Source organism: Hippopotamus amphibius, chromosome 6 (genome assembly GCF_030028045.1).
Source record: "Hippopotamus amphibius kiboko isolate mHipAmp2 chromosome 6, mHipAmp2.hap2, whole genome shotgun sequence".
NCBI classification, from domain to species: domain Eukaryota; kingdom Metazoa; phylum Chordata; class Mammalia; order Artiodactyla; family Hippopotamidae; genus Hippopotamus; species Hippopotamus amphibius.
In genome coordinates this window covers 78,788,862-78,814,224 of record NC_080191.1, presented here as the reverse complement: position 1 = coordinate 78,814,224, position 25,363 = coordinate 78,788,862, and positions in this window count along the sequence as shown.

Sequence of the window (25,363 nt, the reverse complement as noted above, 5' to 3'; positions counted from 1 at the left end):
AAAAACATAGCAGTATGTGAAAGGGATGTAGATCATTCAAGATAAGTGTCAGAAGACATTTGGGGTGCAGTGGTGTTACCAAGAAGACATATTATCTCAGTTTGGTATCTTGTCTTGGGTTAACTTTGTCTAAATTATTTTTGACTATAGGCATGTGCCTGTTTCCTTCCCTTGTGCCTGAAACACAGATTCGCCCAGGATTTTGCTTGTTTGTTTGTAAGTTTCATTGCTTCTCCAGTGAAGTCTCAAGGCTTGTACAGTTGGAAAGTAGGGCAGAGCAGAAGTGGTTATTTGTATGAGCACATTTTTGGTAAGTGACTGTAAGTAAATGACTCATCAGACACATACCCAAGAAAATAAGTTTTTCTACCAAAACATGAGGAAATGCTGGGACATTTTGGGTTTTTTTCCTAGGAAAATTAAATATAGTTTGTCCTCTGTCAAAATTAATTTAATTGCAGAATAGAAAACATTACCCTTCAATTCCACTTTAGAGTACAAAAAATGGTAACTGCTTTCCTTTGTAGCTGTCTTAATCACTCATGTTGCAATTAGTTTAGACTAATCCACCTCTTCCTTATTAAGAGTGGATATATTACAAAGCAGGTAGAAAAGAGCACTCATGTGTTGAAAAAATTATTATGTATGAAATTAACTGTCTAAATCTAAATTCTCTTTTGTTTTAATAATAATAAAAAAAAAGCTTCAGTTTCCTTTATTTCTGAAGAAAGAGAAAGATGCTTCTGAGTTTTTGAAGGTACATCAAGAGAAGAGACGTCATTTACTTGACAATTAAAAACATCGTCGTGCTGGATGGAGAGCCATGCTAATAATGTTTTTCTCCCCTTGAAGCAAGAAAGTGGAAACATTAGTGCAGGCTAATGAAAATAAGATTTTCACCCTGTCCTTTCACCAGCACAGTTTTTGTACACATTAGATGCCATAGAATGAAAATGGAATCACAACATGATTTCTTTCACTGTTTTAAATTTATAGCGTTTTATTATTTATAAGATGAATTGAAATCCATATATTGAGGCTCTTTCATCTGCACAAGAACTGGCCCATTTTGGTATTAAAAGAACCTTTTTTGAAGTATAAGTTTTCTATTGCTTAGCTCATTTTAAATTCTTTCTTAGAGTCTTTTAAAAAGATACACTTAAAATAAATATCAGAAGAATAAATTTTATATATGTGCACGAATCTGTTTTTACAAGATACATTTTATATGAAATTAAAAATTTTATTTTAAAAGTCACAGTGTTTGGGGCTTCCCTGGTGGCTCAGTGATTAAGAATCTACCTGCAAATGCAGGGAACATGGGTTTGAGCCCTGGTCTAGGAAGATCCCACATGCCACGGAAGCAGCTAAGCCCGTGCACCACAAGTACTGAGCCCATGTGCTACAACTAATGAAACCCTCAAGCTTAGAGAGCCCAAGATCTGCAACAAAAGAAGCCACTATGCTAAGAAGCCCACACACTGCAATGAAGAGTAGCCCCTGCCCTCTGCAACTATAGAAAGTCCGCGTGCAGCAATGAAGACCAAATATAGCCAATAAATAAAAATAAATAAATAATTTTTTGAGAAAAAGAAATCTTTTAAAAGTCACAGTGTTTGTTTTTTAGTTCTGACACATGGCATATGCAATTCAATGAAAATAGTTCAATGCCCTTCTTTTACATCATTAATGATGATGTTGATGATATAAGAGCTCATTATTAAGATTTTCTAATGAGTCAGGTATACCATTAGAGCTTTTCTACATATCCTCAAAGGCAGCCCTTAGAGGTGGATGTCATCCGTGTCCATAGATGAGAAAACAGACTTAGGAAGATTTAGTCACTCAAGCAAGGTGACACTAGAAAGGAGCAAAGTCTGAATTTGAAGACCTATCATTTTAATGTCAAGGCCATCATGTTGTACTGTTTCCCCAGGGTAGAGCAACCAACATGCTCCTAGGATATTTTTCTTCCAGAGGAAAAAGATATTATTGAAGAGGCTGAAATAAGAAGAATGCAGGTAGGGCAGATTAGTTGGGAAACTAAGGAGGAGGGTTTAAATTTTATTGACCATACTGTGCCGATCTCTAGGGGAAAAAAATCACTTTATTCTATTGTTTACTTAAAGGCAAAGACAGACATTTTAATAGACCAATATTTATTTATCCTTTTTTCATTCATTCAGAGTGGTCTGTCTGTCCAAGGCTTTGCAGGACAGACAGACCAACCCAGGAGGCTAGAGAGGTCAAGGGGAGGACTTGGGTCCTGTCACTAAGGCTTTCAGTCTATTAAAGAGTATTTGTGAAATGTTAGCATGTCAGCCACACTGAGCTCCAAGGTGAAGCTTAGCCTGATCTCCAGGCTCGAAGGTGGGCATAGAGGTTCAAGCCAATACTGTCTGGTCTATATTTTGAACTTCCCAGCAAATGCCTGACCTGCACATATAGGTAGCTTTCCTTTCAAGTGTAAATAATGAGAAACACATACAAATTAAAAGAAGAAACACAGAGCCTCTAAAAAGAGTCTTAAGAGATAGTAAATATTGGTCTGAATTCAAAGAAAATAAATCTCTGAAAAATATTTTCTTTTGGAATTACATGGACATGCCTGACAACACAGCCTTTAAGACAAAGGAAGAGGAAGCCACAAGAGTATACACCAATATAAACTAGTATTAAACTAATATTAAAACTTTTAAGCATGTAAGTCATGGAAGAATTTGCAATGGAAATGATACATACATCTGATACTATGAAAATTTAACAATTATATAAATAAAAACATGAATCACTCATATGTAGCTTACCATATACCAAGCATTGCTCTAAAAACTTTACACCTATTAAATCATTTAACCTTCACAGTGTTATGAGCAAAGCACTGTCATACTCATTTTACAGATGAGAAAACTGAGGCAAAGAGACATCACATAAGCTGCCCCAAACCAGCAGTTATTAAATGGTAGAGCTGGGATTGAAGCAGAAGCTGTATGGCTCCAGGTAATGAAAGAGATGAAAATTAAAACAATAGTAATTAATTTTTTCACTTAAAGTTTTGGTAAAGATTGACATAATAATCTTTACTGTTGCTGAAAATACAGGGACAAAACTGATGAAAAAAATAGTCTGAATCAACCTTTCTGGCAAGCAGTTTGAAAACATGTTTCCTATCTCTATCACAACTCTAAATTTTAGGGAAAAAATAAGAGAGACAGTGATAAAATTTATGTATCAAGATGTCTTCTCATGGAATTATTTCTAATAAGAAATCTGGACATAAACTAAAAACTCAATGAAAGAAGGAAATTCAGTAAATGATGATTTATTTATGTGATGAAAATTTCATAGCTATTATAATTATTTCCAGGAAACTTAAGATAAAATGTTAATTAACAGGAATAAAAACTGTCATTAATGCCTTCCCAATTTTGACAAAACTGCTGAGATATTTGTTTATTTGTATTATTTATATGTGTAAAACCAGAAGAAACCATAGAAAAAAATAATACAACTCTTTATGCTAGAATAACAATTTCTTTAAAAAAATACTCCTCTCTTGCCTACTTTTCCAACCATAGGTAAGGATCACTTATCGGGGACAAAATTGGGTGTAATTTTAAAAAAGAATTATGTTGAAATATTGACTTTAAAATGTTAATTTATAGCACAACTTGGATTGCTTTTAATATTTTCTAATGGAAAATACAGTTTAATTTTATAAATAATTTCCATTTTGTAACGGAAAATACAATCTAAGCATGTCACTTTAATAATTTTAACTAGACTGTTTAAAAAGTTACTTTTACCTACAATGTACAAACCACTGTGGTAGGTGATATAGAGATTACTAATAATATTATAGAATGATCTTGTACCTGAACAATGCCTACAGCATAACGATACTCAATAAATAATTGGGGGGGATGAGTGAAGGAGAGGGGTAGAAGAAAGAAAAGGAGACAAGGGAGAGGCAGGGAGGAGGAAGGAGAAACGGAGGGAGGGAGGGTCAGAAAACCTTGTATGAGATTTAAAATATAAACTGCAATATTTAAGTAGAAGGCAATAAATGCAAAAATTGAAATATAAACAAAAATGTAAGTGTTGATTCCAGTTTAGTGGTCAGTTGACTTTTATGGACTGTCTTTGGAATAATGGGTTTAATTTCAGAAGCACAGATGGGAATGTTGAGTGTTTCAGGCAAGCACATTGGAGGGCACAGTATAGTTTCAAACACTGAATGGTTTCATGCATCTGCCTGGTGTTTTGACTTCTAGACTTGCTCACATCTTCTATATCAGTCAGAATAACTTTAAACAGACATGATACTGTGCTTTCCTATAGCACTTCACTGAGCTGCTCTTATGCTGTAATAAAATTCTCTAGACAATAAGACGCTACATGGTTCAGCCCTCCCCAACCTCTCCTTCCTACTTGCAGCCCTCCTCTTTCTCTGTACTCCAACCACACTCACGCTCTTTCATTTCTTCTAATTTAAGAGCTTTGTATGTTTTCTTTCTTTCATTATAATACTCTACCCCATGCTCTGTGTTTGGCTTTGTGTATTTTTGTTTAATTTGTATTGTTCAGCTTAACCTTTACCTCCTCAGAAAGGGAGTAAAACCATTTTCAAGGCACCTACCACCATTTGTCATTTTAAGTATTCATTCACTTATTGATTAATTAGCTGATTGAGAGATTCATTGTTTTCCTGTCTCTCTCACAAGATGTTCAACTCCATAAAGAGAGGCAACATCTTTGTCTAGTTAGTTCAATACTTAGTTCAGTGCCATCATATAGTAGGGGTTCTGAGGATAGGTGAAGATTTAATTACTGTTGTATTTAGCGAATGATGACTACAGTAGAAAGGGGTTTTAGACATCTACCCAGTGAAGAACTGTTCTATCTAAGACGGAAAATGACACTGGGCATTGAAATGAGAGAGAAGACTTCAGAGAAGCCACCAAGATAATGCCCAGAAGATTCAGCAAGAATCTTTGTCTGAAAAAGAAGAGACAGAGATGACACTCATGTCCAGTCTCGTGAAAAGGAGAGTAGCTCTGCCTGCAGTCAAGACAGAGAGTCCAGGAGAATGAGCAGGTTAACTTACAAAAATTAAGGCTGCTTTTCCTTTTTACATCAAAATTGAGATTCTGGCAGGAATTCCAGGTAGAGATATCCACAGGTGTTTGGAATTAGGAAGGAGCCGCTCAGGTAAGTGGGAAAATTAGAAAACAATTGGATCTTGAGTGTTGGAAGGGAAATACCCCTAAAGGTAATTACTGTAGTTTAATGTGACTTTAGCAGAGTTCAAGAAACACTGCCCACTGGTTTGTATATAACTATAGGCTTATCATATTTCTGATCCAGTCAATTCAGACTCTATTAATTATATGTGTGAATGTGTATAGATGTAAAAACATCACTCTTAATTTTTTATTTTATTCTTTTTGCATTTGCTTTGGCAGGATGTTTGGGAAAACTGAAATATTTATGTTAGCTAATCCCCAAAATTTGGACTTCAGTTAGAGGATTTGGTTTAATGCCGCCCATAGCATCTTTCTTATTCCCATTTGCCAATCTACAGATAAATGTGTTACTGTTCAAAACTGTTTGAAAGCTGAAAGCAGCACTTGCAAAGAGATATATAAAGACAAAAGACTAAAGATGCTATGTTATGCACTTGTTACAAGGAAAAGGCATATATTAATAGTAAAATTAGTAAAATGTGGGCACTTATTAAGGCATAATTGAGGTCAACAAAGGCAGCCTGCTTCAGAGCATGGTAAGGAACTGGAAACCTGGGCTCCTGTGATTGTCGCATTCTGAAGAACATTAGGTTCAGGAAGAAAATTCTATGCATTTTGAACATTCTTACAACTCGGCAAAGTCCATTTTCTTGTGTAGTGCAATTCTGTGTCCTGCTGAAAAAAACTAAGATAAAGGGCCACAGAAAGAGCAGTTTAAGGAACAAATCACACCAGAGAAGGCCTGAACAGAGGAAGGTTTGGCATGTTTGTGGGAGAACACATCTCTCCAGGGTAATTTATTTTGCACTAACTTTATCAAAACTAGATATGCCCTATGTGATTGGTAGATAAGAGATGGGAATGCCATTTGTATGGTTTTCTTAACATAAAACTAATTTTTGTGGCATCGGGTGCTGTAGGGCACCTGCTCACATTTATAAATAATCTGTAACTCATTTGGATTTGGGGAAAATAACATGTTCTCTCCTTCCTATTTAGACTAATTAGTTCAGGTCCAGAAGAATGGTCTTGTTTATATTCTGTGCGTGCTGAAAGTTACTCATCAACATACCTCGTGTTGCATTCATCCTCTACCTGACTTTTTTTTTATAACCAAAACTCAGTTAAGTGACTGTGGTTTGTTTGCCCTTTCTTATTACTGAGCAGTCCTTTCTGCCCCTGAATCTGTTCAAATATTTTTCTTCTAATGACTCTTCCCCCTCGTAACTAGCGTATCTCTCCTACGTACCTGATACTTTCATTTTTTTCCCTTTGAACTCACAACTCTAAGGGTCGGAACCCAACTGAACTGCATTAAAGGCCATGTTTTCTTTGCCCTTTCCATGTGTTACATCTGACAGTAATTCTGTGAGGCAATGTGAAAGCACCTTGCACGCTATTTAAGCTCAACCCGAAGATAAGCTATACACATCATTTTTCTTTGCTCTGCAATTCCTTGCTGTTTTTCCTTCTATTCTTAGATCTTTATTTTCTTATCTTACTTTTCTTAAAGATTAAGCCGACTCTATTTTCTTACTTTTCTTAGAGATTAAAACCTTTGGAAATCTATATTTTTTATTGTTTTGATCTTAAATGAAATTGTACAAACATTCAAACCAAGGTAACTTTCATCCTAGCCAACCGATGTCAGAGGGAAACAGAAAATATTTTTCCTAGATTTGATGGTTGGTTTAGATTTAGAAATATAAAGAAAAATAGGCATCTTTTGGTGAATTTTATCTGTTTTGTACACTTGTTTGGCCTATGTTCAGTTTTATGTCTCAGGAAGAAAATTCTAAGTCATCTTCAAGATGCAAACCTGAAAGTCTCCATACTTGCTGCATGAACAAATCTGGGATTTGGGTCGTATACATTTTGAGGTTAATAACCCTGATGGATTTCGTATTATTATATTATAATAAATGTTTTATCTTCATCATTTTTCAGTGCAATTTCTTTCTACAGCTGTTCTGCTTTCTCACCACTTTATTGTCACATTATTTTTCCACAGTTAACTTTCTGGACAAATAAATGTGGTGGATTTATGCAACTGTGCTTTGGAGTAAGACTGACCATTTTGGCTTTAAGACTGCACTCACTCGTCATCCCGCGAGAAATGGCGTATTCTTTGGCAGGGGTTTCTGAGCCTTTTGTGATTCATCACTCTGACTCAGTATGGTCTCCATCACCCTTATGGTTTTCAGGTGATATAGAACGTTGAAATGCAGAAAGAAACAGATAACTAGAAAAAAAAAAAGACAAATGACAGAAACCTGTACAGAAGTCTTACAATTATGACATTTTCACATTTATTATCATTCAATTAAGAATATTTTACTAGTTAAAAAAGAACTTTTAAACGTGCTTTCAGTTGGAAAATGCTTTCAGTATTTTGGAAAGTCTTTGGAATTATCATTATGTGAAGAAAAATTAACCACACCAAGGATTTAGGAGACAGAATGTATTCTGTTTACATGGTATAATGATAAAACATCTGCAAGATCATTTTCTAGTTTGCTTGAATATCATTACTTGAGACCTTGCCAAGCTTTAATGTAAGTTTCCTTTAACACAGAGGGACCTTAGCTAGACCTCAGAAAGACATAAATTGGGCTATATCACTTTAAAAAATCAAGAATTATTTTTCTATTCAAATCTATGATCCATTATCATGGATTTGTTTTGATTTTTATCTAGTAGAGAATAGACAGTCTATCCATGAAGCTAGACAGACTTCAAAACATTGCAAAGTAGTTCTTCATCTCTAATGTAGACCTGGGAACACGTGTGTCCATTGGAGACCTAATGGTGACAGTTTGCACTGTAGGAAAAGATTAATGACACAAGAACCCGCCAGCATGATGCTTGCTGTGCCATTTCTGTATTAAGGGACAAATCATTTGTTTTTGCTTTGTATCACTCTCTGCTTCTTGATTTAGTTGGGATTTCAAATAGCTGATATGACTACCATTCTTCCTTCATGACAGATGTCCAGCAAAACACATTTCCCTTGAAAGGAGTAAAACAATTACTATTCACAAGGACTTTTTAAGAACATGTCTCCTTATCCTCACTTATAAATTTGATCTTTGGTAGTCTCTAAATTAGCCTTTAAAATCAAAGGGGAAAACTGAGGCTAGCCCTCAACTAAAATGCTAGACCCATTCTAGCCTTCAATAGATGTAACCAAATGGGTTTGTATCCCTAGGTGAGTTCCAGTTCCTATGGGAACTAGTTATTTCTCTGCTACACTAAAAATAGTGTGAGCTAGCAAGGGGTTAACAGGAGCAGATGATTACCGGAAAGAAACATGGAATGTTGAGTTGTGTTCAATAAAGTTAGAGGAGATGCTTTTTAAAGCTTTCTGGTTTCTGGCTGCACTCACGTCTAAAACAAACGCTGGTGCATTTAGTCACATATTTGCACTTGTAATGGATTTGGTGAGTGAAACAGCATTCCATCTGTATAAACTGAATAGCCTGACAAAACACTGCACACTTGTCACTAACCGCCCTTCAGAATTGTAATCGTGAGGGAAGGTTGTAAAACCAACATGACTTTAGATGTCTTAACAGCCAGAGGATGACTGTGACATACTTTATAATAAAGTGTCATCTTCCAAGATACATAAAAAATCAGTTGTATTTACTGTGCACCGAATCTTTTTTTAGAACCAACTAAATGACAGTGTCATGTCTGTACTGCTGCATGCATAATTCAGATCATTTTTTCACAACATATGACTCTAGTCAGCCTGCGGTGGGTGGTCCCACAGGGAGCACAGCTCTCTCTTTGACCTTGGTCAGGAATTACCTATCAAATGTGAGACGATATTTTAGCAGAGATCATGCAAGGTTTTCCACAAATAAGATCTGGAGAAATCGAAACCGTACCTTTACATTTCTAAAGCTTTCCGTAAGTTGAATTTGGTATTAATCAAAAGGATCACCAGAGCTCCTAGAGATAAACAAGAGAATGCTATGCTCTGGGGAATTTTTAAAACATATATGAATCATACCGAATATCAGTGGCCTGTATAGCTGCAGAAAAGAAAATTGGAAAGGATTATAGCTTATCTTACAGCCGTTCTGCTCATTTCCTTGCCCTTCTCATTAGTCACACAAGAGACTATAAAGTGAAAGTAAGTAATGTTAAATGACCAACTATGTTAAATGATGCAAATAGTGTACTTTTAATAGAAAAGTCTACTGCATAAGAACAAAAGATTTTCATTGATATTCTTTATATTTCAGCTTTTAAAAATTATATTTGTGTTTTCAAGAATTCATAGTATAAATTCCTGTTGTTCCTGAGTGTTAAAGTGATGATGACATGTAAACACTTGGTACCAGAAAGTCTACAATTAAGAGGTCCTGAGTTAACTGTAATTTTTGATAGGTGTCTACCTGCTATGTACTACCACCTCAAGCTGTATTTCTTAATGTAAGAATATGAGTTTAAATATTTATTGTAAATCAAAAGAACAGCATTTCATTTTTTGTGTGAAAATATTATAACATATTAAAAATTTCAGCTAATATATGTTGAATGTAATTTCCAAATATTTTTTAAGTGTTATGACAAGGTCATATTTAAATTCAAGGATTAGAAGTTATTGCATCTATACATGGTTACCTGATAACTGGTAGATGCTTTAGTGCCAATGTTCATGTTAATACCTGTTTCATTATTAATAATTTTGTTGTCTGAAAATATCCATATGGATTAATCAGTACAAGATTCATGCTTCTGTGGTTAACAAATTAGTTTTTTTTAATGTAACAGATAAGTAGTATTTAAAAGTTTGGATTTGTGCCAAAGGAGATGCCATATAAAAAGTTGTTCAACCCATGAGTTATAAAGGATATTTAAATTAAATTAAGGCAATGCTTTTACTTGCAAGACTCTTAAAATGTAAATGTGTGTGTGCATGTGTATATAAAACAATACCAACTTTTGATGACCATTTGGGAAGAGAGACTTTCACAGTGCTGGTGGAAATGTAAATTGGAGCAGTAACTTTAGAGAGCAATTTGTAAGATTCATACAGTTAAAAATCAGCATTCTTTCTCAACATGTAGCAATTTTAGTTGTCAGTACATAATACTATCAATGTTTTCCAATCTCACCCAATTTGATGGATGAAAAGTGATTTTATGGACTGAATGTTTGTCCCCCTCCCTAAAACTCATTTGTTGAAAATCTACCCCCCAATATGATGGTATTAAGAGGTAATAAGGATTAGATGAGGTCGTGAGGATGGAGCCCTCATGATTAGGGTTAGTGCCCTTCTGAGAGTCTTGAGAGAGCTCGTTTTCCTTTTGTCTCTTTTGTCACATTAGGATACAACTAGTCAGCCATCTACAGCCCAAAGAGGACTCTCACCAGACCCTGACCAAGCTGGTACCGTGCTCTTAGACTTGTAGACCCCAGAAGTGTGAGAAGTGATATCTTGATTCTGTTTCAGATTTCTTAGTTTTAGGTAAAATAATAATTTTTACATATTTATTATATATTTACTCCCCTTCATTTCCTTTGCCAATTTTTATACTGAACTTTGCTTATAATTTCTTAATGTTTTGAAAATTACCTTTCATAAAATAAAAACTCTAGAAACATCATATGCCAGATATACACATTTTTTCATAATCAATTTCCAAACTTGGTTACATCATCTACTTCATTCAGAATCTTTATTTTTTAAAGAAAATTTTTATTATATAAAAATTTCAAACATGAAAATGTAATGTGTCATGTTGTACAGTATTAATGGTGAAATGTATTACTATGTTTCATAAAACTTATTAACCTATGCCTAAATTTTTTCATATATACTCTCTTGTGTGAGTCCTTTCAGTATTACTTCAAACAAATTCAAAATATCACATCATTAATTTTGTTCCATCAGTATATATGGTTTCTATCTCTAAGTAATGAGGATCCTTCTTTTCCTTTCTTTTAATGTAACTATTAACACCATTATCACATCTAAAAAAAATTAGCAATAATTCCTTAATGTCATCAATAGAGAGTCAGTGTTCACATTTCCTCAACTGTCCTTCTCTCTCTCTCTCTCTCTGTCACACACACACACACACACACACACACACACACACACACACACACACAGGTGAGTCAAAATTTATCCACACTCTGGCTGTAGAATTTATTTTAATTAACTTTTATAAAAGACAAATACATCATTTTTTGATATAATCTTCTTGATTTTCAATACACTTTGTTCATCTGTCAACAAGCTTTCATAATCCCTCATTAAAAAATGTTTTAGGCTGAGGTGCGAGCCACAAATGCACCAGTCTTCACTTCTTCATCAGAAGTGAGTCTTCATCCTTGTAGGGCCATTTTTATGGGAAAGTCAGATGGAGCAAGATCAAGATTATAGGGAGGATGTTTTAACATCTCAAAATAAACTTTTTGTGGAGTGTTTACAGTGTGGGCAGAAGTGTGAGGATGTGCATTGTCATGCAAATCACAACGCCCTTGGATATCAGTCCTCTGCATTTAATCCAAAGTTTAGGCTTTAGCTCTTCATTGTAACAAGCTCTGTTGTTGTTGTTTTTTTTAAAGATCTTTATTGGAATATAATTGCTCTACATTGTCATGCCAATTTTTGAGGTACATCAAAGTGAATCAGCTGTATTTATACATATATCCCCATATCCCCTCCCTCCCACCCTCACTATCCTGGCCCTCTAAATCATCACCCATCATTTTTTATCTCCCTATGTTATGCAGCAACTTCCCACTAGCTATCTATTTTACATTTCGTAGTGTATATATGTCAATGCTACTCTCTCACTTCGTCCCAGCTTCCCCTTTGCCTCTGCTGGACCCCATGTCCTTAAGTCCGTTCTCTACATCTACATATTTATGAACCTTTTTCCTGATAATGTTCCAATACTGACCCTTGAGAATCCCAGAAACGTGTAAGCATCAATTTTCCAGCAGATGGTTGACTTTCAAACTTTTTCTTGGTCAACAATCTAGGATGTTTCCATTCCATACTCTGCCGTTTACTTGCAGGCTCATAGTGATGAATCCATATCTCATAACCAGTAATGATTGTCTTTAAGAGACTTCCATCTTCCTTAGAGTATTGGTCCAAATTTTGTTTGCAGATATCCAAACACTTATGTTTATGCTCTTCTGTGAGTTATTTCAGTACCCATCTTGCACAAGCTTTTCTAAATCTAAGTCTGTCATGGATTACTTTGTTTTGAGGTGTTAAAGCATCCTCCCTATAGTCCTGATCTTTTTGTTAATTTTTTTCATCTTTATTGCAGTATAATTGCTTTACAGTATTGTGTTAGTTTCTGCTGTACAACAAAGTGAATCAGCTATATGTATACATACATCCCCATGTCCCTTCCCTCTTGAGCCTCCCTCCACCATCCCTATCCCACCATTTTAGGTCTTCACAAAGCATCAAGTATAGTCTTGATCTTGCTCCATCCGACTTTTACCTGTTTGGTCCCCTGAAAGCAGCCCTCCAAGGACAAATATTCACTTCTGATGAAGAAGTGAAGACAGCGGTGCATTCATGGCTCACAGCTTAGCTTAAAACATATTTTAATGAGAGAATATGAAAGCTTGTTGACACATGGACAAAGTGCTTTGAAAAGCAAGAAGATTATGTCAAAAAATGATGCATTTGTCTTTTATAAAAGTTAATTAAAATAAATTCTACAGCCAGAGTGTGGATAATTTTTGACTCACCCTTGTATTTTACATTCTGTCTAATTCAGGATAAAATTTAGGTTCATATATTAGGACTCATTGACATATCTCTTAAACTAAAGATTATATATTCATCACTTTTTCTATTTTGCATTATTTTGTTCTATCAAAATAATTACTTTCAGTGTAGACACTCTCCTAGACTGGATGCAGCTGCTTACAGCTGGTTGGTACTGCTTACCATATTTTTCTGTCATCTGTACTTTCCGTAAATGGGTAGTTTAGTTAGTCCTAGAGGATTGATTAGATTCTGGTTTGATTTATAGGTGTGAATCTCCATGAGGAGATGCATGAATTTTCCGTCATTATTAATGCTTATAATTTATATTATTTTCATTTGATATCTATAAATAATTATTATATATTTCCCATGTCCTGTTATAAAAATCACTTCATGTATGGGGTAATTAAAATAGTCTGTATATTTCCAATATGTATAGTTTTGCTCTTTATGTATTGTTCTGTGATTTTGCCTTTTTATTAACCATTGTATTGAAATACAATTGTCACACAGTAACCTACAGGAAGTGCACAATTTTATAAGTTTTGATGTTGGTATGTACCTGTGAAACCATGACCACAATTAAAATAATGAACATATCCATCACCCTCAGGTTTTCTGTGTTCCTTTGTAATCTCCTAATTTCCATTCTGTTGCTGTACACTACCTGAGATTTCCTAGAATTTTACGTGAATGGAAGCACAGCATTTTCCATTAAAATGTTTACAGCATTTTCTCTGTTATTTGCCTGATTTCTTTTACTCAGCATAGCTATTTTGAGATTTATCCATTGTAGCATGCAGCAATAATTTATTCTTTTTTATTGCTGGGAAGTATCGCAAGCATGCACCACTCTGTTTATTTGCTCAGGTGTTGCTGCGCATTTTAGTTGATTCCAGCTTTAGGCTGTTATCAATAAAGCTGCTATCAACATTGTGTATAAGTCTTTGAACATATGCATTTCTTTCTCTTGGGTAAATACCTAGCAGTAAATGGCTAGATCAGATGAAAGGTGAATTCTTAACTTTTTAAGAAACTACCAAACTATTCCGAAGTGATTATACCCTTTTAACAGCAATATGTGAGAGTTTTAATTCCTCCAAATCTTTCCCAACACTTGTTATGATCTGTATTTATCTGTAATCATTCTGATAGATGTGTGTTACATAATAGATTTAATTTGCATCTTTTAATATGTTGAACATCTTTTAATTTGTGTGTGTGTGTGTGTGTGTGCGCGTGTATTTGTAGATGCTTGTATGTTCTCATGTAAATAAATATTAGGGGGGACCTCCATTCTGAAAATGAGACATATATATGTGGTTTCATAAGCCTAAGCAGTTTTTTTCCCAAGTCTTTGGTAACATTTATAGAGTATTTCATTTTGAAAACCATTATTATATAGAGTTCTCAGGTGGTATAGATCCCACCAATTTATTTGGGAGATTGCTGCATTTTGTTCAGAGAATTTCTGATATCCAGCCTAATTTTATCTTAATTTCTTTTCCAGAACATTATGCTACCTCTACTATCATAAATCATTTTGCTGCCTGCTGAGCACTTAATGGTTCCAATATAGGTAGAAAATTATATCTCTTCTTAGTGTTAGCATGTAAAGCTTTTGTCACTTAATTGGCAAGCCTAGTGCCTTAACCTGTACCATGTGGCAATCTAGGTTATGATACACATGCCATATGTCTCTATGTTTAAGTAAAATACTAAATTAATAAATGTCATTTGACTCATTTATAGTTCCAAAATTTTGTTTTTACTAAGTAATCCACCATGATAAAGATTTCTATTTTTATGTGAAATTGAATTTACTGATTAGATTACTGACTGGCATGAATATATTAATCTCTGGTTTAAGACTAGTGGCTCTCAATTGTTTACCATAATTATATTACAGTGTTATTTTAATGTCAGCAAGCAAATTTTAAAGGTCTATGATAAAATCGTTGTATCAGTTTTCTAACGTTGCTGTAACAAATTACCACAACTCCTGTGACTTAAAAGAACACAAATGTGTTATTTTACAGTTTTGTAGGTAATCAATCCAAAACTTACTGGGCTAAAATCTTACTGGGATACACATCATGTGTTAGCAGGGGTGTTTTCCTTTCCTGAAGCTCTAGGAACAAATCTGTTTCCTTATCTTTTCTGTGTTTTAGAGGGCATCACATTCCTTGACTCATAGCACCCTTCCTTCATCTTCAAAACATTGACCCAGTTTCTGTCATCACATCTTTTTCTCTGACCCTCTTCTTCTGCCTCAGTTTTTGTTTCTCAGGACTCTTTTGATTATACTGGGTCAATCTGCATAATCTAGGATAACCTCTCTATTTTTAGATCAGCTGATTGGCAACCTTAATTCCATCTGCAAACTTAATTCCCCTTTGCTGTGTAACCTATTCACAGGTTCCAAGGATTAGGACATGACCATCTTGGGGGGCCATTATTTTGCCTACCACAACAACTAAATAGAAAATCCCATTTGAGGAATATAGATGAGTCAGGAAGTAGCATCTATTTAGAGCTTATGAGAGATTAACCCTGTGGGAATTTCTTTTATTTTTAGTTCCTTTTGTATTTATTATTTAGCTTAGTTTTAGTCCTTTTATGAATGAACTTTCAGTTTATTGGTTTATGGTTCAAATATATAAGATCAATTTTAGGTATTAAATCTCAGTCAAGTTAAAATAGAATTTCCAGGGATAGAGTTTAATTTCTCAAGTGATTCAAATGGGGGGCCAGGGTTGAAAATTTAAGAACTGTATAGTAAATGAGATGGTGGTGTTTATGTATTCAGCTTTACCCATTGTATCAAAGGGCAAGTAATAGCACAAGTATACAAATGAAATATATTTTGATCCCCAAATATATGGAGTAGAGTTAAAATTCTACTAAAAGCTACTACCTCTACCTCTATACCTGATTCACAAAACTGGAGAATTTTCTTCTGGATTTCATGGACTGTCTTCACACATTTTGATAAATTGTGGAGAATCGCAGTTGAAGCATAAAAACCTGGAGTGAAGATAATTTTTTTTTTTTTTGAATCATTGAATGTCAGTTGGAATATCTACTCTACTCATAGACTTTCCTTACTCAGGAGTCTTTGCTTCCTCCTTTAGAAAAAAGTGATCTACCAGTATATCTAGTACTTTCTTCCTTGTTTGACAAACAACAAGGAATTAAACATGCAAATGTGAGTCTATTGTAAATAGAGATCTCTGGAAGCTTTCAGAAATCAAACATGCCCAATAGAGTATATACGGTTCAAGACCAAAACAGGCAGCCTACAGATCTTCAGCCAAAATAGCTGGCAGTCTAAATTCTCGACTGAATGGAACACAGTGAGAGGAAATCTTGCCTGTGGTAGATGAAGGGAGAGTTGGCAGATAAAGCCAGAATACCACTATGTGACATGATGGGAAAAGTATGTTGGCTATGAAGACAGAGATTCTTTTTTTCCTTCTGTTTCAAAATTTCTTATAATGTTGAGCGTTTTTATATCCTATACATAAAGGGGACTAGGAATGGAAATTTATTTCTAAAATATCCACATTTTAATCATCTCCAAAATCTGAATATTTGTATACTTCTTAAATTTTTTGTTCAGTAATTGGGGTTTACTTTATAGCCCAAGGAATGTATTAAGTCATTTATGAAAAATACTTTTTTTTTTCCTTTTACACTTTTGTATAATAATCTGAATGCTTGTACCTTTCTTCTGATTTTCTTCATTTCAAAATGATTATTGAGACTCCTGGGAATGTTAGATTTTAATATGTTTACTTTGCCTACAATCTTATTTGTGTGTAGCAAGCACAGAAGTTATTTCTACAGTGTAAGGAAGAGTTTCTCCCATGAGGTTTATGACAGCTGAACACCAGAAGAAAGGTAGCTGTTCTTGAAATGTTCTGCAGAATAAATGGATATATATTAGTGTTTTGCACATATCTTTTCTCTGTGTTGAGAAACCTAGAGTTATGAGGAAAAATTTGAGAAACGAAATGTAAATCCAGATACACAGACACAATAGGTCAAAACAAAAGCCCAACCAAACAAACCAGCAAAGATTATATACACAGTCCTTTCTATAAATATCTGTATCTATATGTAGATATATATCTATGGAGATAGATATAGAGACGGATACTTTCCTAGGGGACAATTTCTTATTCTTTATAGGTAACCATACTCATTTTCAAGTTATACGATAAAAAATTAAAAATGAGTGTGCAGTACTTATTATTTATGACCCCTTGTTAACTTTAGATCCCATCTCGTTGTATCTTACCTTACCTGATGTGAACTACCTTAGTTCTTTCCTTTGCTTTTATATCCACGTTTTTGAAACTTGACCCTCAGAAAGGACCTGAGATCACCTCACTCTCCTGACCCCTTCTCTTGCTTCAGTGAGAACAGCTCAGAGAATGAAGTGAGGAATGCACATCTCCATTTCGCTTCAACTGTTGCTTATTTCACATCTCTAAAATTGGTGGTATTGTGCAAAGGAGATGCAGATTCAGGTAGAATGCCTGCAGCTATGGGTCAGGTAGGGTTATTATATTAATATTAATACAGATTGGAGAAGTGGATAGAAAGCTTGGAGCTGAATGTCAAAGAAAATCTATCTGAGAGTAATTCTAATCATCACTTTTTACTCATTGCAAGGAGAACATGGTTTCCTTAGGATTACAGGCACAGTCGGTAATGGGATTCTGAATGTCACATATATCTCCATAATGCTATCTTTGTGTAATCTCTTTAATGGATAGATGGATGGATGTTTAGAGGATAGATCCCTAGATAGATAAATATTAGCTATGGCTAGATAAACTGGAAGTTGAGGCTTTTACAATACAAGCACAATGTTATATATTCTTTAGCTTTTAAAAAAGTTAATTGGGTGACAAATTTTTCTCTATCCTATTCCGCATATAATAATAATTTTATACTGTCAGTAATCAAAAAAAGACCTTTAATCTCATTACTCCCTCAGTCAAATGATATGAAACTTTGAAGAAATTCAGATTTATCTGTGGCTCAGTTGTCCAATTGTCAGCAGTTTTGGGACTGACTAGAACTCACACATGGTGAATATACAAATTTTGGCTGTTGTAAGTAGATGTGTTAGGGAACCACTCTCTCCTCCACCTGAGCTGTGAGCATCTTTCATCTGTGTCCCTCTCATCTGGCCCAGCCTCTTCTGGAATGCCATAGGTACGATGAGAGACAGGGAACAGGTCTGCGTTCTTAGGCATCCTTACATCAGCCCATGTGTCCTTGTCTGGAGAAGATTTCCTCACTTCTCTATAACACTGTGGGTCATGTCACTATCAAGGGGGGAGAAAAGTCTGTAAACTTTCAGTAATGCAATGCTTACAGTTTTCAAGAAAAAACAAAATAAAACACAACAACTTAATCTCAATTATTCTCCTACTCTTTTGTAGTCTGATCTAATCTTTAGACCCTAACCATGTCTACAATTATGCTATTTTAACCTATGGGTTTAAGAATGGATTCTGATTGCTAAGAAAATGATAAATATTTTCTTAAGTAACCATGACATACTAATATCTATATTTGATGAAGTTTTCTAAAGTTTTTGGTTCTCAGCTTAAAGCTGTCTATAGCCTGTACGTGAAAAATTGACTTTAATATGAAAGCAGTAAATATCTTTTAAGTTTATGTTTCCTTTAGAACTACATTCTGATATAATTTTTTTTAATGCTGCTTATTTTTAATTATGTCTTGGACTATAAGAAGGAGAGGCTGGTTCTAAGCTTGTGGACTCTACCCTAAGATGGCATTTAAGAATAGGGGATATTTTTCACGATCTCCTGGTCTAGGATTCCTGAATTATATCAAAGACTTTGGAAAAAAGGTAGTATATGCATGCCACATTTGTATTATTATTCCTGCTGATAATAACTATGTAATGATGAGTTACAGCTACCTTGCAGGTCTTCTAACTTGGTTATTTCCTAGTTCAAGCAAATGTCATACTCCCTATTTTGGAGAGGCAAGGCAGCACAATATAGCGGGAAAAAGAAAACATGGACTTTTTTTTTCTTTAACATGGAATTATGAGTCTAACAGATGTGAACTTTAATTTTGCTTCTGTGCTTAATTAGTGCTGTAACATGGGCAAATTATTACCATCATTATTGTTTTTTTTAATTGTGAAATATATGAAGCTCAGAGAGATGTATATACAATAATGTGTTTAGTCACCATGGTAACTTTGTCAGATCTTATCAATTTGCCATATTAATTAATATGTCATTTCATGATCTAAATTTTTAAGCTGCACTTTTGTTGGATTCTGAAATTTTCTAGAACAGAGGATGTTACTTCTAGAACTATTTATGTAAGATTGTTGTATGAGTGGCTTGGGAGACAAAACAAAGTCAGCTTGGTCAATAGGAAAAATCACTTTTGTATCTTCAATAAACTCATTTATTTGTCAAGAAAAGGTTCATTGTTTGTGGCCCTACATGCCAGGAACATTACAGCAACGTCTAAGAATTTGAAATATCACATTTTCAGATTTAATTAGGCACCAATGTCATTTCCTTTCTCTACTATTTATATAAAGTGTTCTTCTCAGTTTTGTACTATTTTTGGCTGTCATATCACACATATAATCTTCCAGTAAGTCTTACAATGTTTGAAAATGCTTTTAGCCCTAATATTTTATATTTCATTTTAGTTATTATTCAATAGCCCTTTTAAATATTTCTGGTAGCATCATCCTTAAGGAAACCATTGTCATCAGGAAGCAACAAGTATGCTCTAACAACATGGGAATTCCATGTCACAAAAATATATCAACCAGAAATTTTCATGATTGCTGAGAGGAATTGTGATGGAGAAACGATAGCACCACAAAAGGGACAGCAATCATCAAGCTCTAGGCAAGTTGCTTAACAAATAAATGTAATTAAATGTTTTTGTTTATTCCATATTTGGTGAAGAAAAAATATATATATTCAAATGTCAACAAGTACTTCTTAGTGTGCAGATCTCTTTACCAGAAAAATATCTCTGACTGTCATTTAATGAAGTCAAGCAAATATTTCATTAGTCAATATCATTATTCACAAGCAGAATATATATAAACACCAACCATATATTTTACTGAAAGTGAAGAGTAATTTTATCTTTATAGAAGGTTATTATATTTATATATCACTTTATGAACCATAGTAGCATTCTATGCAGGGCTAGAATTCCAAGCAAAAGGTTTATCCTAATATAATTGTTCCAGAGGATTTACTATATGGTGCTTTAGAATTTTTATTATCTGACAATACTAACGGGAATGCAGTTGTTACCTTGTGCTTTTCAAGCTTGCAGAAAAATTCAAGGTTTATGTAATTATTTAATTATTGGGTATTTTAAAAAATATTCTCATCAGAAATAGTTGACCAATACTTGCTTATTTAGTTTTATTTCTCTGAGGAGGCATCTTTGAACAGCAGTGTTTTCATTCTATCATGCACATTGATTGAAATTTATAAATGTGAATACATCTCAACATCATTGCTATTTCTCAACAAAATATATTTTAATGATAAATCTATGCTGCAAAATGTCAATGGCCTCATCACATGCTTTTTGATAATACTTAAAGTGAAAGAAAGAAGCCTTATTTGTTTTGTTCAAGGAAAAATGCATCAATTCATGTCATATATATTTATAGGACATTCAGCATGCCAGGCGTCATGCTCGCTGCTGTGGTGATGATTTATTTCATCCCAAAACTTGAAATCAAATGGAGGTCTTAAGATGTATATGCAAATAATTATAAAGCAGAGTAATATGTTAAAAATGATATATTCATTGTACTGAAATAAGTTCAAAAGCACCTAAAAGAAAACAATCTATGAAGCCTTCAGAGGGGGGAGGCACTTTAGCTGGACTTTGAAAAATGAGTGAAATTTATATTCAGAGTATGTGTGTGGGGGTGTAGTGTTGAAGAAATTTTTTTTTAAAAAAAGGTGTGAGGAAAGACATGGAGGTACAAAAAAACAACCATGTCTGAGATTGGCAAATAGCTTGTTTGGAGTGGGAAACTGTCAGAAAAAAGGCTAAAAATTAGACCTGCCGTGTTTGTCCTTGAATAACTACAAGAGTTCTACTCTTCCTGAAAGTCATGGTGAGTCATAAAAGTTTTTGAGGAGGGGAATAAAATAATCAAAAAGATGCTTTAGGACAATCAAGCAGGTGGCATCATGTAGTATTAATTGGATGGGATGGAGCCTTTAGTCAGAGAGGCCAGCCAGGGTGATACTGAAATAGCCCAGATTTTAAGCAATACCAGACAAAGCTAAGCTAAAGTAAGGAAGAATAGAAGGAAGTTAATCATAAAATGATCATGAGCATTAGAAGCTCAATTGCCATGTCTTTTGTGTTTTGTCTGAAGAAGAAGGAGTTGGGAAGGAGTATAGATGATTCATAAATCTATAACCTGGTTGCAGAATTCGATTAAAAACCACTCTATACCTCATTGAGTTAAAAATCTCCAATTTTCCCTTTCAAATAGCTAAAAAGGAAGAAATTGAACTGCAATCCAGAATTACACAACTTATGCTAAAGATAGATTTGAACACAACCTTATTTTTTAACACAATCTTTTGATTCTGATTTTAGGGTTAATTTCATTACACTGAAACATTTCCCAATGGCAAGAGTAGATTAAAAGCCAAAAGATTCAGGTGGAACTATGAAGCAGACAGGAGGAAATATTGAACCAGAACTTAGGTTACACCAGGGATGAGAATAAAGATTTTGTAATGACTCATACGAGGTGAAACTGACAGCATAAAGATTAATGTCAACTCTAAAAGAATGAGCATAGCAACATATTAATAATAGCAAGCACTTATGAGACAGCTAATATGTCAGTTACTAGCTTAGATCATTTATGTGCATTACCTCTGAATGCAGAAGAACGCTGCAAGTTATCAACATACCCATTTTCAGGATAAACAAACGTAAATTTTAGATTAGTAAAGAGCCTGGGCTCTGCAGTTGACTGGAAATGAAATTGGACTTGTAAAAATATTTTGACTTATAAAGTAATATATGAATACATTTTTAAATGTTAAGTGATAAAGAGGTATTTTGAGAAGAAAGCAAAAGCTCAATTTTACCCTTCTCTCGCATGTAAAACATGCAAATATATATACACACATATACCTCCCCTTCTCTCCCCATCAACATACATTCTAGACTCAATAACGTCTGTTACTTTGGTATGTATTTTTTCTGTGCTCTTACATGCATTGACATGATGGAAAGGGAGAAATCACAGATGACTCCTAGACTGTTGTGATATGAGCAGGATGAGTGTTAGGGGTGCCATAGTTCTATTTAAACACATTATGTTTGAAATGCCTTTTAGAAATCTATGTTGAAATTGCAATAAAGTATTTGGATATACACGTCTAGCTTTCAGGGTAGAGATGAGGACCAGTGATATAAATATTTACATTATTATCATTTGGATGCTATATAAAGTCATGGTGTCAGGTGAGATTATTCAGAGAAGGAATGTAGATACAGACAAGAAGGGGGTGCATGAAAAGTGCCAGTGAATTCCAAATTTAATAGATCAGGCAGTGAAGTAAAACCTACTAAAGGGGACAGAGAGGAACCAGCCAGTGGGAAAATAGGGCAATCCAAAGTTGGGCATGTAACAGAAACCAAGGGGGGGAAAGGGTTCCAGAAGAGGAAGGTGTTCAATTATTTTTGAAAACTCCTGAAACACTGACTGTAGAGGAGACTGAGAATTAGAGCTTTGATTTGGCAATATTACAGTCACTAGTGGCCTTGGACAAATTAACCTCCTTGTATCTCATTGTCTCACTATAGTATACAAGTAATAATGAGCTGTGTTATTGCCACAAATCAGTGTTGACATCTGTGTACCTAGGATTCACATGAGTTAACTCATGTAAAGCACTTAGAATAGTCCCTGGCACATAGCACTCACTAGATGTTGGTGAAGGGAAGTGGTAGGGAGAGGCCAGGGGTGTTGTGCCAAAGGATATCCCTAGCCACAGAAGGAATCACTGGGAGAGAGGAATAAGTATTTTCAAACATTTCCAGCTTTGTAGTCTCTTATCAACCTGGACTTCACCACTAAGCTAAGGACAATGACAGGTGTGTGTGTCTTCTTCCCGAAACAGAGAAAATCAATGAAATGTGGGGTGAGCCCTTTACCCATCTTCACGAATTTGTTTCCCCTAAACCAACTATTTCTTGTTCAATATTATTGAGGCCATACAGATTTTGGCCCTAGGAGGCTCCGCTATGGGTCAAAAATATAGTGTTAATTAAAATACCCAAGGCTGAAAATCCATCCTCTATTATATGTTTCATCACAAATTGTGTCCAGTCATGTTATCTGATAGACCCTCTCAGAGATACTAAAGTGAAATTAAATGATAACATTAAGATACTTCAAATGCTTAAAGACTCTTCAATAATAAAATGCTAACAAAGTCGATTACTTCAAATTCAAGTGTAATGTCCTCAAATTACTTACAGGAAGAAAATAAAGTTCAGAAATTAAATTATTTTGAGTTAAAGTCCAAAAACATTAAATTCAAAGAAATTAAAGTCTGAAATCATATACTCATTCTTATGAGTTAAAGTTCAAAGAAATAAAATGCAAAATTCTTTATCCCAATTTCTTATTCTTCTATTTTTAACCAAAGTGATTTGGGATGTCTGGATCAAGTTATCCTTTACAGATATGTGCATGATTCCTTCAGGGCTCTTAGATTTTTGTTGATCCAATATCAAGTCATCAGCGAATAAGGTACACACAAGACCACAAGAAAGGAAAGTAAGTGGTATAGTTTGACATCATGAACTTTGAAAGTTTGCAGTTGTTGGGAAAAGTTGCTGGAAAATGGTTTGAAAGAAGAAAAAGACAGCTACTTTCCACTGCAGGTCCAGAGTTTCTCTGCTTGGGAAGGGAGGGGTAAAATAATCATTACTCTTGGAGACTTCAAAGGAAATAGTCTTACTGGGAAACAGCCAGTTTTATGACATGGCAACAATGTGAAATAAACAGAGAAGAGTTTAAGGATTTCAAAGAGCACAGGACAGTAGTTTTGGAGAATGAAGAAGCATGGAAGATGGGAAAAACGCTTCAGGGACCAGTGATATCACGTGACTGGGAAAGCAGAATGGAGGCAAAATGGGATTAGATAGAACATATCTTAGAGGTAGATCAATAATTACTTAAACTCTACACTTAGTTAACATTGGTGACATAGGTCTTATTTTCCCAGGACAGTTTCATTTCGTGCTTATTGTCAAGGTTTTCCATTCCTTTCAGCATCTGTCTAGATTTTTCATGTTTTTAAATTTATTAATAGTTTTATAGAAGTATATCAAAATTGATATGGTATTTTACATTTTCAGTTTCTGCTATGTCCTCTTCTATTAGTGTGTGCAATGCATGTGCAAAGAACAGAGAGCTTGCTTTAACACATGATTCAATCTGAAATCATGTTTCTGATTTAGCCTGTTTCTCTCCAGTACTTTCTAAATGTAATATGTCTAACTTTTCACTTCAAGGACAACACTGTAAGCTGTACACCAATAAAATGAGTGCCTTGAACACAAGTGGGTAAAGAGAGTCAACTCTAATGTTGGGTGATGATGGGAGAAGCATTTAGTTCCTGCTGTCCCTGCTAGCCACTTGATATACTGACCAGTAGTGCTATGACCTATGCCTTGCTAGGGAGATGCCAGAAGCCTTCCTGGAGGGTCAGTTGTAAAACACTCACTGGTTGAAGGTATGTGTGAAGTAGGGGCTGAGCAGGCTTCAAGCAAGCACATATTGATAATCACTGAGTGCAGAATAATACAAAAATCTTATAAAGTAGCAGCAACACTACTTCAAAAGTTAAAAGTTAGTAGTTACTTTAGGGCCATGCCCAAAATGACAATCAAAAATGTGCAGCTGCAGGAAGTGTGGTACAGTTAACTCTATGAAGCATGACTTTTCATTTAGATCAAATTACTTCATCCGAATTGATTTTCCTTGTTTTTAGTTCCAAGTTTTATCATATATGTATGAAAAGCAAGGCAATAACTGTGAATGCATTGTCTCCCTCAGCAGCAGAAGAAATCTAGTTCAATATACCAGCCATTTTTTGGCATCAGATGCTCCAAATAGAGAAAGCTACATTAATTCTGATGATTTGATTTTTTTAACTTGAATTAGAGAATTATAGCAAAACATTTTGAAATGAATTCTGTTGAAAGTGAATGTTGGAATATTTTTTCCCTAATATTCCTTGCTATGAAATGACACTCTGGGTGA